Source organism: Poromitra crassiceps (assembly GCF_964638095.1).
Source record: "Poromitra crassiceps genome assembly, chromosome: 7".
NCBI classification, from domain to species: domain Eukaryota; kingdom Metazoa; phylum Chordata; class Actinopteri; order Beryciformes; family Melamphaidae; genus Poromitra; species Poromitra crassiceps.
In genome coordinates, this window is record NC_139628.1 from 8,889,706 (window position 1) to 8,904,718 (window position 15,013).

The 15,013-nt window shown below is 44.7% G+C and overlaps 1 protein-coding gene across 1 annotated transcript in view; it reads left to right on the forward strand.

Moving 5' to 3' along the window:
- The first annotated feature begins 8,067 nt into the window (after nt 1–8,067).
- The window catches only part of LOC310780161 (protein NLRC3-like), an 84,270-nt gene continuing 77,324 nt past the window's right edge, over nt 8,068–15,013 (forward strand). Inside the window, exon 1 of the mRNA XM_083640723.1 lies at nt 8,068–8,133. The gene's annotated coding sequence lies outside the window, so the exon portion shown is untranslated. The remainder of the gene's footprint in view (nt 8,134–15,013) is intronic.

Below are 15,013 nucleotides of genomic sequence, written 5' to 3' on the forward strand. Positions count from 1 at the left end.
TCATAGATAGATAGATAGATTAGACAAGAGTGAATATCTGTTAAATTCAGAATGGGGTTCAATGTCAGCTAATTGAAAGTTAGTATCCCAAATGCTGTCTAATTTACCCCAAAACAGTTAGATAGCCGCACCTGAATTGACAGGTTGTGCCAGCGCGGGAGAGCCGAGCCAAGGTTAATGGGGTTTTAGTTAACCGGATGGTGTACAGATCGCACGCGATATAAATGACATTGGATGAACGATCTGACTAAGTGTAGGGCTAAGGCATGAACTTAGTTGTATCCCATACATCAAAGTGCTTAAAGGTGGTAAAAGGATAAACCCTCGGCCTCTCCAATTGCTGCAGACATGGCAGAAGCCATCATATCAGTTGAGAAGACAGATGTTTCATTTGTCACCAGAAAACCAAGGAAAAGCTCATTCAGCCGAGTTTCGTCAATATAGAGCACGATCAAACTGGTTATGGTACCATTGCAAGAAATGTTCCATTATTTCACAAGATCAATGCTCTGCCTATCTTACTTAGTCCAATCCGATTAGATGAAGGTGATGGTATAGAAAGTACATTGACAAGAAACAGAGCAAAATATAATTTAAGCTGTAAACTTATGTTCAACAACACAAAGCTGGAAAGGGCCCAAAAGAGAGCATCTTCTACTGCTGCTGAAGACACCGACGATACCAAAGATATCAATGTCAAGAGGCCAACAAGACCCCAGCCCTCGAAGGCTTTGTGCTTTATCTGTGAAGATGAGAGTGCAATGGCCACCATCTTGAAATTTCAAGTGGCTGTGGGCGGTTTATTGTAAAATGACCCTTTGAGATGGCTCATGGCAATTTCCATGCTTGTATCACCAACTAAATGATAACTTAGGCCTAACTGCTCCACTAAGGTGTCGGCCATCTTGAAAATGCCCGCCATCTTGAAATTTCAATTGGCTCGGGCAATTTTTTTTGTCAAGTGACCCATGGAGACTGCTCATGCCAATTTTCACGCTTGTATCGTCAACTGAAAGATTCTGATGAAAATAAGCACTTAGCCGCTCCACTACAAGGTTGTTGGTAGATATAAAGGACTGCATAGAAGTATGAGGATCTGTAACCTCTGTAGTGACAACTGTGTGGGAGACGAGTATCATATTTTGTTTGAATGCAAGAATGCAATTATTTTGAATTTCAGAAAGTGATATTTACCCAGATATGATTTAACTCGTCCATCTATGTTTAAACTGATCTTACTACTACAATCAGACAGACAAAAAGTCATGTGTAAATTAGGTGCTTTTTTGAAGAATGTCCTGCCTCTGTTTAAATGACATATCGTCGCTGTCGTTCCAGGACCTCGAATGTGCCTTTTTTCACTTTTTTATTTTTTGTCATGAATCAATGCCATTGGTCACCCTTCACGTCTCTGTGTGGTTTTTAACAAATGCAACCAATGGAAAAGCATTAAAACGAGCTTGTGAGTAAATCTCGTAACGCCATTCGCCCTCAATCTGTCAGTCAAACCTCGAAATTCCCCCCCTACCTCCGTGTGTACCCCCCCACGCAGGACAATAAACCCGGAAAAGACACACGGCAGACGCGCTATTGTATTTCTCATATCGTTTTGACTAATCCTGGCTTCCTCTGACGTTAATATATCAATCAAATGTTTTCCAGTTATTCCTAGGCTGCAAACTTGTTTTAACATGCAAATCGGAGTGTTTTCTGACGAGAATAAAGTAACGTTAACATTACGTTATGTCAGACTATTTCTCACCCCATGCCAAAGCCCCCATTCGGCCATGAGAGGCGAGGGGCAATGCTGTTGCTCCTGCGCGCGCCCCTGCGGCCTGGAGCTTGGGGGCTCGTGCATGAGCATGCGGCTGCCTCCCGCTTAACTGGCCATGAGAAAGCGCTTCCAAGTCGGACTGATAATATAAACAACATCATTTGAGCTTATCCAGGTAAGATATTAATAAAGTAATGACACATTCAGCGGGAAACTAACTATAATTAAGACATGTGCCAACTTTGACGACATTTGGTTCAGTAGTTTAAGAGCAAACAGGTTTTTTTTACTTCCTGAAAAGTTTCTGTTTTGGAAATTCGAGGTCCTGGAACGACAGCGGCGATATGCACTAGCCATGCCGTGTGCCATTGTATATTGTTTTTGTATGTTTTGTTTGTGCTCCATACCATGTGATCATGGTCAATGAGTCACATTAAATAAATGAAAAATGAAAAAAATAAATGAAATGAGACATGAGTCTTGCACACCCAATCAAAAGTTAGGAAAATATGTTTATTTTCACCCCCAGCCAATGGAAAAATTGTACAGAAAATACCAGTAGTGATTCTAGCTTCTGATTGGGGGGGCACTGAGCTTCAGCCCGCCTCCAATGTCCTCTCAACTCATGTATTGAGAAACACAGAGCTCTGAGACAGACTCGACTGTCGCCCTCCGCTGCCCAGACTCAACTGTGGAGAAATGATGTGTCTGTCAGCAGACCCCTACCCAAAGACACGCCCCCAGCAGTAGAGAACCAATCGGCGATTATTATTCTTCCACACACACCATGGTGACTTTTCTAGGAAGTTTGGAAATCATCTTTCTCTCAGTTCGTGAATGCTGTGCTGCTAGCGAAAGCTCATAGCTTGACGTACATTACATTACATTCATTTACTTCATCCAAAGCGACTTACAACACTCTTGCAGCTGCTGTGCGTTCATGATGTATCGGTTTCTTATACCAAAGCCCCATTCTGCTTCTGTCTCTAGCGATGCTGCTGCCAGCACATCAGCAGAGGCTCCGGATAACGTTAGAGCTCCTGTACCGTCCACAAGCACTGCTGCTCCGACTCCTGTACCAAGCCCTGCCCCAATGCAGATCCCTCCCTCGGCTCCCTCAGCCTCACCTGACGGAGGAGTTAGCGACTAAATGGCGATGCACCATCCCAGCCAATACTAACTAGCTACTCAAAGCGTGCATACGGTGCTATATCACGATCATTCAATCCTGCCTGGTACCGCACACGACAGTACTCTGTTGTGCGGGATGCATGCTTTTGTTTTCCCTGTCGAAAATATGTCCAAGCCAATGGACATTGTTTTTACCTCGCGATATGTCATTACGCACAGCCTTGCCACACCAGGACATCAAATTATGCTGCTAAAATTGGGTATGAGTATGTATTTGCGCATGTGAAACAATATAATACGCTCGTGCTTATGTTTGATCGAGCTCTCCCATAGTGACATAAATCTGATTCCATAATTAGCAGATCATTAATTGAGGCAATCAACTAGCCTATAACTCACTGAGAAACTTTTATCACATCGCAAAGGGGGAAATTCATTGAGAAAACTTGTTGGACAATGGACATAGGCTATTTACCCAGCGAGCATTTTTAGGTTGAAAAGACGTTTAAAGGGGCCATATTATGCATTTCTTAATTTTGTATCATATGCTGTTACAATCTTGGGTGGGCTAAGCTTCAAATAAATAGGTGATGGTGTTTGAATGTTACCCCCATGAACCCCCCCCCCATGAAGTCTCGTAGACGAGAGGAGATGGATTTGTGCGAGAGCCATAGTCCTAGGTGACGTCAGGTAGGACTTGTTACCATGGTGATGCCAAGCATAGCCCGGGCCAGCACGCGCCCTAGCCTTCACCCGTCCGTCTGCCCCTCCCTTCCCTGTTCTGACATTGCTCCCAGGGCCGTAGCCAGGGATTTCGGGCCCCATGAAAGGATATCACATCGGGCCCACGGATGCCGCCGTCCGAAGGGCGGTGGCGGAAAATGTTGGCCATTTGAAGCCCAATTTAGAGGAATATCTCATTTTAAATCAGAGAGTTCCCCAAACTTTTGAGTAGCCAGTCAGATTGAAAAAGTAGCCGAATCATGTTTGTGGCGTTTGTTCCAGTGGTCCTTTTCCCAATTAATAAACAAACCTCAAATATGTATCGATGAGTGTGACAATTGAAATAATACCAAACAAATATTGTCATGCCGTAACCCAGAAACTTTGATGATAGAGAGGACCACAAAAAAAATTCCTCGGCAGATTTTGCTGAGGGTTGGGGGCCAAACGGCGCTGGTGCGGAAAAATTTGGGGCATTTGAAGTCAGGTTTAGAGGAATAACTAATTTTAAATGAACAGCTGTGATGTCATTATTCAGTCTTAAACACCAATATTTGATCCTTTTCTCATTCACTCCTATGTCACCACTTGCTCTCCCTGCAGGGCTTGAAATTAGCTTTTTTGGCCACCTGCCAATATGGCTGCTAGAAGTTACCAGCCAATTAGAATTTCCACTAGCCAAAATGTTTTTCTTGAAATAAACCAGAATATGAGTGGGTTAATTTAACACTTTGAGTGCCACGGCCCTTGGGCAAAAGGTTGCTTGCTGTGCCACATAGGCCGCAATGCATTTTAAAACAGTCATATAATTTTTTTAATAATTACTATGTAAACACTGAACACGCACAAATAACGATGAGACTCTCTTCTATCACCTGCAAAAAAAAGTTTATTGATCCCATTTTCCGTTCTTTAGTTATGAGCCGGAGAAGATAGCTTGATTGAAGCAAAAACATCCCTTTTTTTCTACGAGCTGAGATAATGAGCCTTTTGTGAAATTAAACATTTCAAGCACATCACTGACTCTGAAGCTAATTTTCTGATGTCTGGGTCTGTCTGGGTGAAGTGTATGCTGCTCTGCTGCTCTGCGTGCTCCCCCCCCCCCCCCCCCCCTCAACTGCACACGCCTCCTGGGTGTGTCTTATGTGTCTGGTGGCTCTCAGTCTCTGCTGAGTTTGCTGCGCACACACAGTGAATGGTGCGCGACATTCAGCTTTTTGGTTCCGCGTGTGTTTGTCACGGGCTGGCATGCTTCCAGTTCGGAATAATAAGGCTGATTATGTGAATGTGCTGTTGCAGCGTACATGGAGGTGCTCAGTTGTGACAGCGGATGCTGCTGCTGGGGGCACAGCTGGCGTTGTGCTCGTTTATGGAGGCACGTCGATGCATACGGACGGATGCGATGCGTTTTCCTCATTTTCCCCAGTGACTATTTCTGTGTGTTTGGCTCCTTTTTCTCTGATCAGGAGAGTGCTGTCGCCACCTAATGGGTTTGTAAAATAGGTTATCGACCTCCAATAGCTACAATATTGTTAGAGGCGACGTAAGAAGCTTAGATGACTGGGTGAGTCGTCAGATCATAATTAGTGTGAGGAGAGGGGTCCAGGTTAACACGTTCACTGCCGTGGACGAGATATCTCGTCAAGCAGAAACCAGCGGTTGACTGCCGTGGACGAGATATCTCGTCAAATTTTTTTTTTTTTTTTTTTTGACGGTGGGACGTGGATCAAACCCTTTTACATCTCCTATAAAAATATGGGAGGTATTGAATGTGTATAATCTATTTTACCGACCCACTAAGTGACGACAGTGCTCTCCAGACGAGAGAAAGCCAAGAAAAAACAGCCGCGTGAGGAAGCCATTCTCATCAAAATGGATGGCGAAAACGCTTTCGCTTTCGCGCTGGGAGCTGGCGGTGGGGGATTGCAAATTTGCATAATAGATTATGGGTGCAACACACTTTGAAACACCAGCAGAAACCCCAGAATCGCACGCAGCTTCATCAAAGCTCACAACCGAAAACCCAGAAACGAACGAGCCCGATTTTACAGTCTAATCCAGACTCGCCCGACGAGCGGCCGCGCCAGCAGCAGCAGCACAGACAAACAGGCAGCAGAAACTCGCCTGTGACAAACACTGCAAAGCCACCAGAGACACACCTACGGAGGGAGGAGTTTGAAGGAGAGGGGGGTGTGGGTGCTATGGAGGAAATTACTGTTCAGAACGATATTGTTTAGATGTCTGATGTCTCACTGATGCCAAAAATAAATGGTTAAAGTGACTGTTCTGCCTGTTCTATCGAATCACGCACGCACGCACGCACGCACGCACACACACACACACACACACACACACACACACACACACACACCACACACACACACAAACACAATACAGTATACACACTTGCCCAAGGGCACCCATAATCACAGGCACGTGAGGTGGTTCTAAAAATCCATTTATCTCAAAACTCTCTGAACATCTCTGAAACCATGCTGTATTCAACTGCTAATGCCTACATAACTACTAACTCTACAAACTAACTCTTTTAGACAGAGAAAGCACACATTCTATTAGTTCTTTTGAGATATTTTGTGTTCACAAAATCCTAACAGAAAATAATCCTCGGCTCTTGAAAGATGAGCCAGAATCCTCAAAAAAACCCTTGGCAGAAGCTACCTACAGTAAAAAAAAAAAACTGTTGGCAGTGAATGTGTTAAAAAAAAACGAAATTCTCCTTTGGATATGTCATTAAGCACATCTTGCCATGCCAAGACATCAAATTATGCTGCTAAAATTGGGTATTAGCAGATAATTCAGTGAGGCAATCAACTATAACTCACTGAGAAACTTTTATCACATCGCAAAGAGGGAAATTAATTGAGAACACTTGTGGGACAATGGACATAGGCTATTTATCTTCATAACCCAAAGGGTCATTGGCACGATCTGTCAATAAGCTCCCTCTGTCCTCGCACGAGTGAGTAGTACACTCTATTACGCATGGAGAGAATTACAGCATATTGCATGCCTCGGCGAGGCAACCTCGCGCAAACAACCATTGCGAGATGGGAATCTGATTGGTTTTGATTGACGTAATGCCCAGCCTTGCCTGGCCACGCCTGTGAATACTTCTGGTAGTTAAGACCGCCTAAATCCCGTTTGCGCAGGCATTTTGGGGCGCAGATGATTTTTGGCAGAATTGGCACGGCTCTAATTTGCGCTTGCGACCGGTGCCGTGGATAGCGGGGATAGGGGATAGCGCCTGTCGGAAGATAGAGGCCAGTGAGTTTTCTTGTTGCCTTGCCAACCTAACCCCGCGTCACCAGGCTCTCTCCAACCTGGCTGTCTGGGACAACACATGGCTTTGCTGGTCTGCAGACTGCACAGCACCATCAAGTGTTGACATGGTGAGAGTCAGATGCACCAAAGCTGCTTACTTTGAGATCACATTGTAAACCCATGGGGGGAAGGGGGGGGGGGTTGTTTTGCCACAGACGCATTAGCATCTGTGGCAAAACAAAATGTCACTGATGCAAAAAGACAGATAAAACTTTAGAGTGCTGCTCTGCCTGACGTTTTCTATTTCATATTTTTTCTTCACCGTGCTCTTGTCAAGTAGTGTTAGGGCTACTTGCTGCAATAAAGTGTGGACAGATGTTTCCTGATTCAAGCCAGTCTGCCCACTCCCCCGTCTCTCTCTCTCTCTCTCTCTCTCTCTCTCTCTGGGGGAAAACTTTGGTTTCTCTCATGCATGCAGCACTGCCAGATAGGGCTGTTATGAGATGCTTTTGACAATTGACGAAGTTAATAGGTAATTCTTTATCACACAAGTTCAACTATGCTTTATTAACAATATTATATTGTATTATACCATATTACATTTTAATGTAATATAATGTATAAAAGCTATTTAATGTATTATGTGCTTATTTAAGCAGGTTTCACTTCCTGTTCTCGACTAGGCCTAAAACCTGGGGAAGCTAGTTACAACCAACAACATGATGAGGCAATACATTAAAATACAACAAATGATCAAACAAAGTACAAAGTAAAACAATGTAATCACAAGATAGTAAAATCTCTTGGAATAAAATAGAAGCAATGGACTTCCTGTCACATGCTTCGCATCAGTAAGAGTTTTGATATTGCAGCTGTCTGTGACATCAGACATAATTAGATCCCCTCTGGTCTGCTGTTTAGTTGACTGTAGATTATGTGGTTAATGTCTCCATCTAGTGGACATAGTAGAACTACTTCACCTGATCTGTGGTGACTGCGTCTGCCCTGCGGGTTCTGGCCTCTGCCGTTACACTATAGACGAGACTTGTTTACCCTGAAGTTATGAGGCCGCACCCTCACATCAAATGAACACAGATACAGGACTGACAAAGGAGAGTATTAAGCAGAGTCTGTCTCTCTCTTTCTTTCTCTACAGATGAAGGCAGACATTCTCTGTCTCTGTGACTTGATGCCGTGGATTCACCAGGAGAACATCTTCCAAGGTAATGCTGACTACATTTTGTCTTTGTTTACTGATTGTTTTGTTGTCTGGCAACATGTGAACAAACTTCTGTCTTTTTATATGTGTACTGTTAGGAGGTCTCTCTTGAAAAAGGATCTTCCTGCTTAAAGGAAAACAATATTGTTAGATGAACACACTATCATGTTGTATGTTATGGCTGTATGTTGACTTTTGCAAGATGAACTGCTGTAGTATTTCAAATCATGAACCTGCTATTTGCAGATGGCGTTCATCTATATATAATAAGAGATGTGTCTGTGTGTGTGTGAGCAGAATTTTGGCCAGCAACAGCTATGCCAGGGGGTGCAAAGAGCCCCTGTGCGGTAGAGAGCCGCAAACCCGAAGGTACCCTCGCGGGGCCCTCGGGCCTGCCAATACGGGCCGAGGCCAGGCCTGTTTCTTCTTTTCTTTTTTATTAATAGGTCCGGGCCGGGCCGGGGTCGGGCCTGTTTCAATAATTAAATTAAATAACGCTGTATTACTCGCTTGATTTTACACAGCAGAGCACAGTCAGACAAAGAGGAGTGCACAGACACTCCCCCAGCCACAGTCACACACAGACCCTCACGTGACGTCACGTTAGTCTGCCAGTCATACTCATGTCATGACATGTAGCTTTCCGCTCAGTCAGCGACAGACAGCGTGCTGTGTCAGTATGTAAAAAAACAACAAAACAAGCAGTGTGTGCCGTGTCCGTCGATGTACAGCTCCCGAACAGAGAGAGAGAGAGAGAGAGAGAGTCAAATAGAGAGAGAGGCTGCAGGAGCACCACGGCCGCACAGAAGCAGCTGAGGGACAGAGAGGGAGAGATGTGTCATTATATCGTAATATTGGCTTCGGGCCTCGCAACGGGCTCAGGCCAATTAATTTCATAACTCATCCGGGCCGGATCGGGCACGGGTCTGCATGTCACGGGCCGGGGAGGGATCGGCCAGAGATTTCAGGCCCGCGCAGCTCTCTACCGTGCGGGTGACCTGACAGAGCCAGATTTAATTAGGTGATTGCGCTAATTACCTAATGATGTGATGTCATCAATGATGACACCATCAGTGATAACATCATCAGTGATGAAGTCATCCGTGATGATGTCATCCGATCTGTGATGTCATAGAACAGGCGAGAGAGCAGGCGAGGCCGCATAGCGGCGGAGCTGCGTATGTGACGTGCAGTGGGTGAGCTGCAGAGCGGGTGAGGAATCGTCGCTAGTATAATAAAGTTGAAGTTGTGTGTCTGTGTTTCACACTGCATGAAAAAGCTGCTTTCCGGGCAAGTAAATGACCGCATAGTGCTCAATATGTGAACACTATGTGGTACTTTCCCCCCACTTTTCCTGTCCCGCAAAAACCAGTAAACATACCAGCTTTTCACACCCATGGGCCATTCATATGAATGTTCCCGTGGCAGGGGGCACTTAACACCTCTGAGGGGGGCATTCAGAGGTGCATTCCAATGTGATGACTCCAGTTTGGAGACAGCCAGGCTCATAGCCATTGGCTCAGGGCTGATCTATAGAACCAATCGGTTGATTGTATTTGTAGCTGTTTGTAGTTTTCATCCAATTAACTCATTGAGTGCCAGCCACTTTTGGAGAACGGACGCTCCCAGTGCCAGAGTTTAAGAGCTTTTTTCAGTGATTTCTCGAGGCCCACAGAATATTGTGTGATATTACTATGTAAACAATGAACACGCAAAAAGAACGATTAGACTCTTTTCTATCATCAGCAAAAACAGGTTTATTGATATCATTTTCCGTTCTTTAGTTATCAGCCGGAGAAGATAGCTTGATTTAACAAAAAAGAGCAGTTTTTTTCTAGAAGCTGAGATAATGGCCCTTTTGTGAAATTAAACATTTCAAACACATCACTGACTCTGAAGCTAATTTTCTGATGTAGTCACACCTCAAAAATAATTTCCTTCAATAAAACAGTGAGGCCAGGGAATTTTGTTTGGCAGAATAATATTTTTAGCTGCAACCATATATATATGGTTATTTTAGCTGGCCCCTGCGTGCGCTGCTGGTTGCAGCTTCTTGCTGCTGGTGGGCATCGGATATTCTGGCTTGCGTTTGCCAACCCTGTCCTGCTGCCTGGGTCTGTCTGGGTGTTGTGTGGCTGTGTGCTGCTCTGCGCCCCCCCGCCCCGCCCCGCCTCGCCTCAACTGCACACTCCTCCCTGTATGGGAGGTGGCTCTCTGCTGAGTTTGCTCTGACTGCACTGTGAAGGGTGGGCGACATCCAGCTTTTTCCGCGTGTGTTTGTCACCGGCTACTACTGTATGCTTCCAGTTGAGAATAATAACGATGATCATGCGAATGGGCTGTCGCAGCAGTGGAGGAGCTCAATTGTGGGAGCAGATTGGCTGCTGCCTGTTGCAGGCACATCTAACGTTAAAACGCTTCATGCATATCGATGCATACGGATGCGATGCGATTTCCGTTTCCCCAACGACTTATTCTCTGTTTTTCTCTGCCTTTCTGTTAACCTGGAGAGCACTGTCGCCACCTAAGGGTTCTGTAAAATAGGTTATAGACCTCCAATAGCTACAATAGTTGTACAGGAGCTGCGGAAGGCTTTGATCGACGTCCCACCGCCAAAAAACGCATTGGACGTCGAAAGACGTCCGTGGCACTCTACGTCACTATTTAATTGGACGTCGAAAGACGTCCATGGCACTCAATGAGTTAATACCTTCCCATGGCCAGGGGCGACATCCATTGGGACAGCCCCTGGCCATGGGAAGGCATTCATTGGATGAAAACTACAAACAGCTACAAATACAATCAACCGATTGGTCCTATAGATCAGCCATGAGCCAGTGGCTATATAGGACAGTGAACCCCCCCCCCATTATTAATTAAATTAATTTCATAATAATAAATTGTGTGTACATAAGCCTACATAAAAAAACTGCACTTACTGGAAATACTTTCATGTTATTGTTGTTACCCTATATGGCAGAGGTGCTCAAATTATTTCCTATGAAGGACAAAAATGAATCTGGATGGATGGCTGTGTTCATGTTATGTGAAATTACATTGAATTAATTTATTTCATAGACCATTTACATTCTAAATCTAAAATATGTCTTCTATTTTCATGTATTCAAGTATTATTGGTATTTTCCACACTGCAATATTGAGATCAATGTATTGGGAGAGAGGAAAAATATATAATTCGAGAAATATGTTGAAAAGCTTAAGCTTTAATATAAACCACACCTGCACTGCAAACAGAAAATATGAAGAAAAAAAACACAAAAACACAGGGGTCCTTCCCCAAATTCAGTAAATTACATCATGTCATGACGTGTCATGACGTGTACATGACATGTCATGACGTGACATGTACATTCAATAAATGACAACACTCGAAAACAATGGCCCTTATCTTCCGACAGGCGCTATCCCCTAATAGCGCTTGCGCACCTGTTTGCGCGTGCCTTAAGGCAGGGAAGATAGCAGTCCGCCTTGTACCGTCCGTCAGGTGTTATGCCGAGTTTTGCACCCCAGCGCCGGCAGCATCCCCACCTCACAGGAGCATATTGTAATGATTTATACAGAAATGTAACTGTTTAAAAGTGATATAATTGTCTGGTAGACGTTACCTCCCTGATTTCTAAGTTAAAACAGCCCGAAATATGTTGGGAATGCAATTCTCGGCCGAGATGCGGAAACGTTCACGGCACGAGTCGCAGACGCAAATTAGAGCCGTGCCAAAATCATCTGCGCCCCAAAATGCCTGCGCAAATGGGATTTGGGCGGTCTTAACTACCAGAATTATTCACAGGCGTGGCCAGGCAATGCTGGGCATTACGTCAATCAAAACCAATCAGATTCCCGTCTCGCAATGGCTGCGCGAGGCATGCAATAGGCTGTAATTCTCTCCATGCGTAATAGAGTGTACTCACTCGTGCGAGGACAGAGAGAGCTTATTGACAGATCGTCTGTGGTGCCAACGACCCTCCGGCTTATGAAGGTAAATAGCCTATGTCCATTGTCCAACAAGTTTTCTCAATTAATTTCCCTCTTTGCGATGTGATAAAAGTTTCTCAGTGAGTTATAGTTAATTGCCTCACTGAATTATCTGCTAATACCCAATTTTAGCAGCATAATTTGATGTATTGGCGTGGCAAGGCTGTGCGTAATGACATATTCAAAAGGAATTCCACTTTCCACTGCGCTGCGCTGCACGGAGATTATGGTGCGCAACCCAGCGCAGTGAGGTATTTGCGCCTAAGAGGTCCTTTTCAAAGCTCTTAGCGCAAAGTAATTGCACGCTGCTAACGATAGCATAATGCCATCTATCCCACATTTTAGCACTGAAACGCCTGCTTTGGCATGGGGCAGCCAATGCCCAGTACAATTATCACAGGCATGCGCTTGTGTCCGCCCTCCATTTGCATTGCACAGTGTTAAACGAGCGCAAACGCTAAATTAGCGCTTTTGGGAAGATAGAGCCCAATGTCACTCCACACACAACTTTTTGGCCAGCGGAAGCAGGTTTTGTCCAGTCTAATGTCCAGTGCCGATGCTCGTGAACGCTTTATCACGCTGGACATATGCTAGGTTCCGACCTAGCCTTGTTTTTTTAATTGACCAGGTCTACTTTAAATGTCTTTTTGCATCTGGTTCAATTTTTTGGGGTTGAAGTCTATTCAAAAATGGTCCCTGTAGACGCGGTGGGCGGGGTGTCATGTGGGAGGCTGGGTGCTCAGGAATGGCGTCCAGTCTATCCTGAAGCATAGCACACAACTCACTGAGCTCCTGGCTGCGAAAAGATGGACACCGCACAATCCATCAATCGACGCCGTCTACACTGCCATCCTCTTCATCCGACATAAAATCCTGACAGACACCCCTAATAATAAAGTTGAACTTGTGTGTCTGTGTATCATGGGTCGGAAATTAGCAGGAATGCCAGCAAAAATGCCAGCAAAAAATAAAATAAAATTGCCCTTTGATTTGGGATGACGGGGGCTTTTAATGCCCCCATAAAATAAAGAGTTAACTTTCTGTATTCTAGCGTTACTGCAATTTGCAGTGTCGGATTTGGTGCAATTTGGACAGGGACGTTCAGGTTACACCCTGCCTTTTCGAAACCCCCCCACTCCGAAGATCGACCTCCATTCCTCGTAATGGAGGGGTTTTCCCATTTTTTTTTAAAGGCACCGCTATTCCGAATGGGGACAACCCCTCCATTTCGAAACCCCCCCACTCCGAAATTGATTTTCAAGTCCATATTTCTCCGAGTTTCCTGGCTGCATCAAACACTGCAACTCATTGTTTTTTATTGAAAATATGCATAGGTGGCGCTAGACCATCGGGAATGGGGAAGCTACATTTCATCAGATTTTCATAAAACAAAATCAGTTCAACCCGACTGGCATTCACAAATAAGAGCGTCCTCATCTTGCTAATATATGACTCAATTAACCTTATTCAACTGTGAGCATTTGACTCAAAGTTAAAATTAATTTTTTTCAAACACTTTTCACGGTATGAATGTGGGCATGTGTAACAGCTCACCTTTAGATGTGTAGAAAACATAATTTATGATTAGATCCTGTTGGCGTGTCAGGAGATATAAATAATCAGTTGAATATGCTGCTGTGGAACAGATCCTTGCGCTCTCGGATTACGCATTTGACAAACTTAACAAACTGTATGGCAAGACAACATAAATGAACAATGTTTAGTGATTGTAGAGATATCTCTGTGCACCTGCAGAAAACTGCGAGCCAGGAATGCGCAAGACCACACCTGGTATTTAGACCAGCAGAGTGGAAAGTCTGTGTGCCAAAAAAATAAATAAATAAAACACTGCTCCGGCCCGATACACGCTTTAGACTAGAGTGTGCGTTGTCAAGGTGTAGCCTATTTCTTTGCGGAGTGGGGGAGAAAGCAAGCGGGACAGCTGTGCCCAGTCCCTGAGCAGCGGCTCGTGCGATTCTGAACAACACAGAGTGCAAACATGTCTGTGATCCACAGCTGATTTTAGGATGTATCCAACGTTCACATTCCTGTATCTATCGGAATGCAGCAGGCTCGTGTTTACTGCTATTGACGGTTTCAACTTGACAACAAAAACATTCTAAATTGAACCCCCGCTCACTTCCTGTTGCAGTGTTTGCTATGGACATAAAAGAAAAAAAAACATTCAAGTGCAGGACTGACCATTCCGTGAAAACCGTCTATACAGCTGAGCAGCGAAAACAAAAGTAACGATGTTGAGTGAATATTTCTGCAGTTTGCCGAATGCTGAGAAAAAGGAAGTGCTGTGGGGTTGCGCTCGGGTGAAAACCGTCTATAGCGAAATTATATGAAGACAGTGACATATAATAAAAAAAACAATGAGTTGAAACGTTTATTTCAAGCTGCAGGAATGCAGGAAACTCTGAGAAATATGGACTTGAAAATCAATTTCGGAGTGGGGGGGTTAAATCAAATTTCGGAGTGGGGGGGTTTCGGAATGGGGGGGTTCTGAGTGGGGGGGGGGTGTCGGAACGGTGGTGTTTCGGAATGGAAGGCGGTCCCCGGACGTTCAATATTAATAAACTAAATGAGAGAGTAAACGGAGGAGCAGTGAGCTGCTCTGCTCTGTCGCTGTCTGTCTGGGTGCAGCAGGGATGTTTGTTGTAGGCACCGTCACATCACAGCAGGGCGGGGCTTCAGGGCTCTGACTGGCCGGGGGTGCAAGCCCCGCTCAGTTGAACTGCACGATAATGACTAATCAGCATACAGTAGCAACACAGAGTAGCCAATAGGAGCTTAAAGGAGAATTTCGTTTTTTTACACCACGGTCCTCATTTCCAGTTTAGAATATGATGTTTTACTCACCAAAATAGTTTCGCTTCATTTGGAGG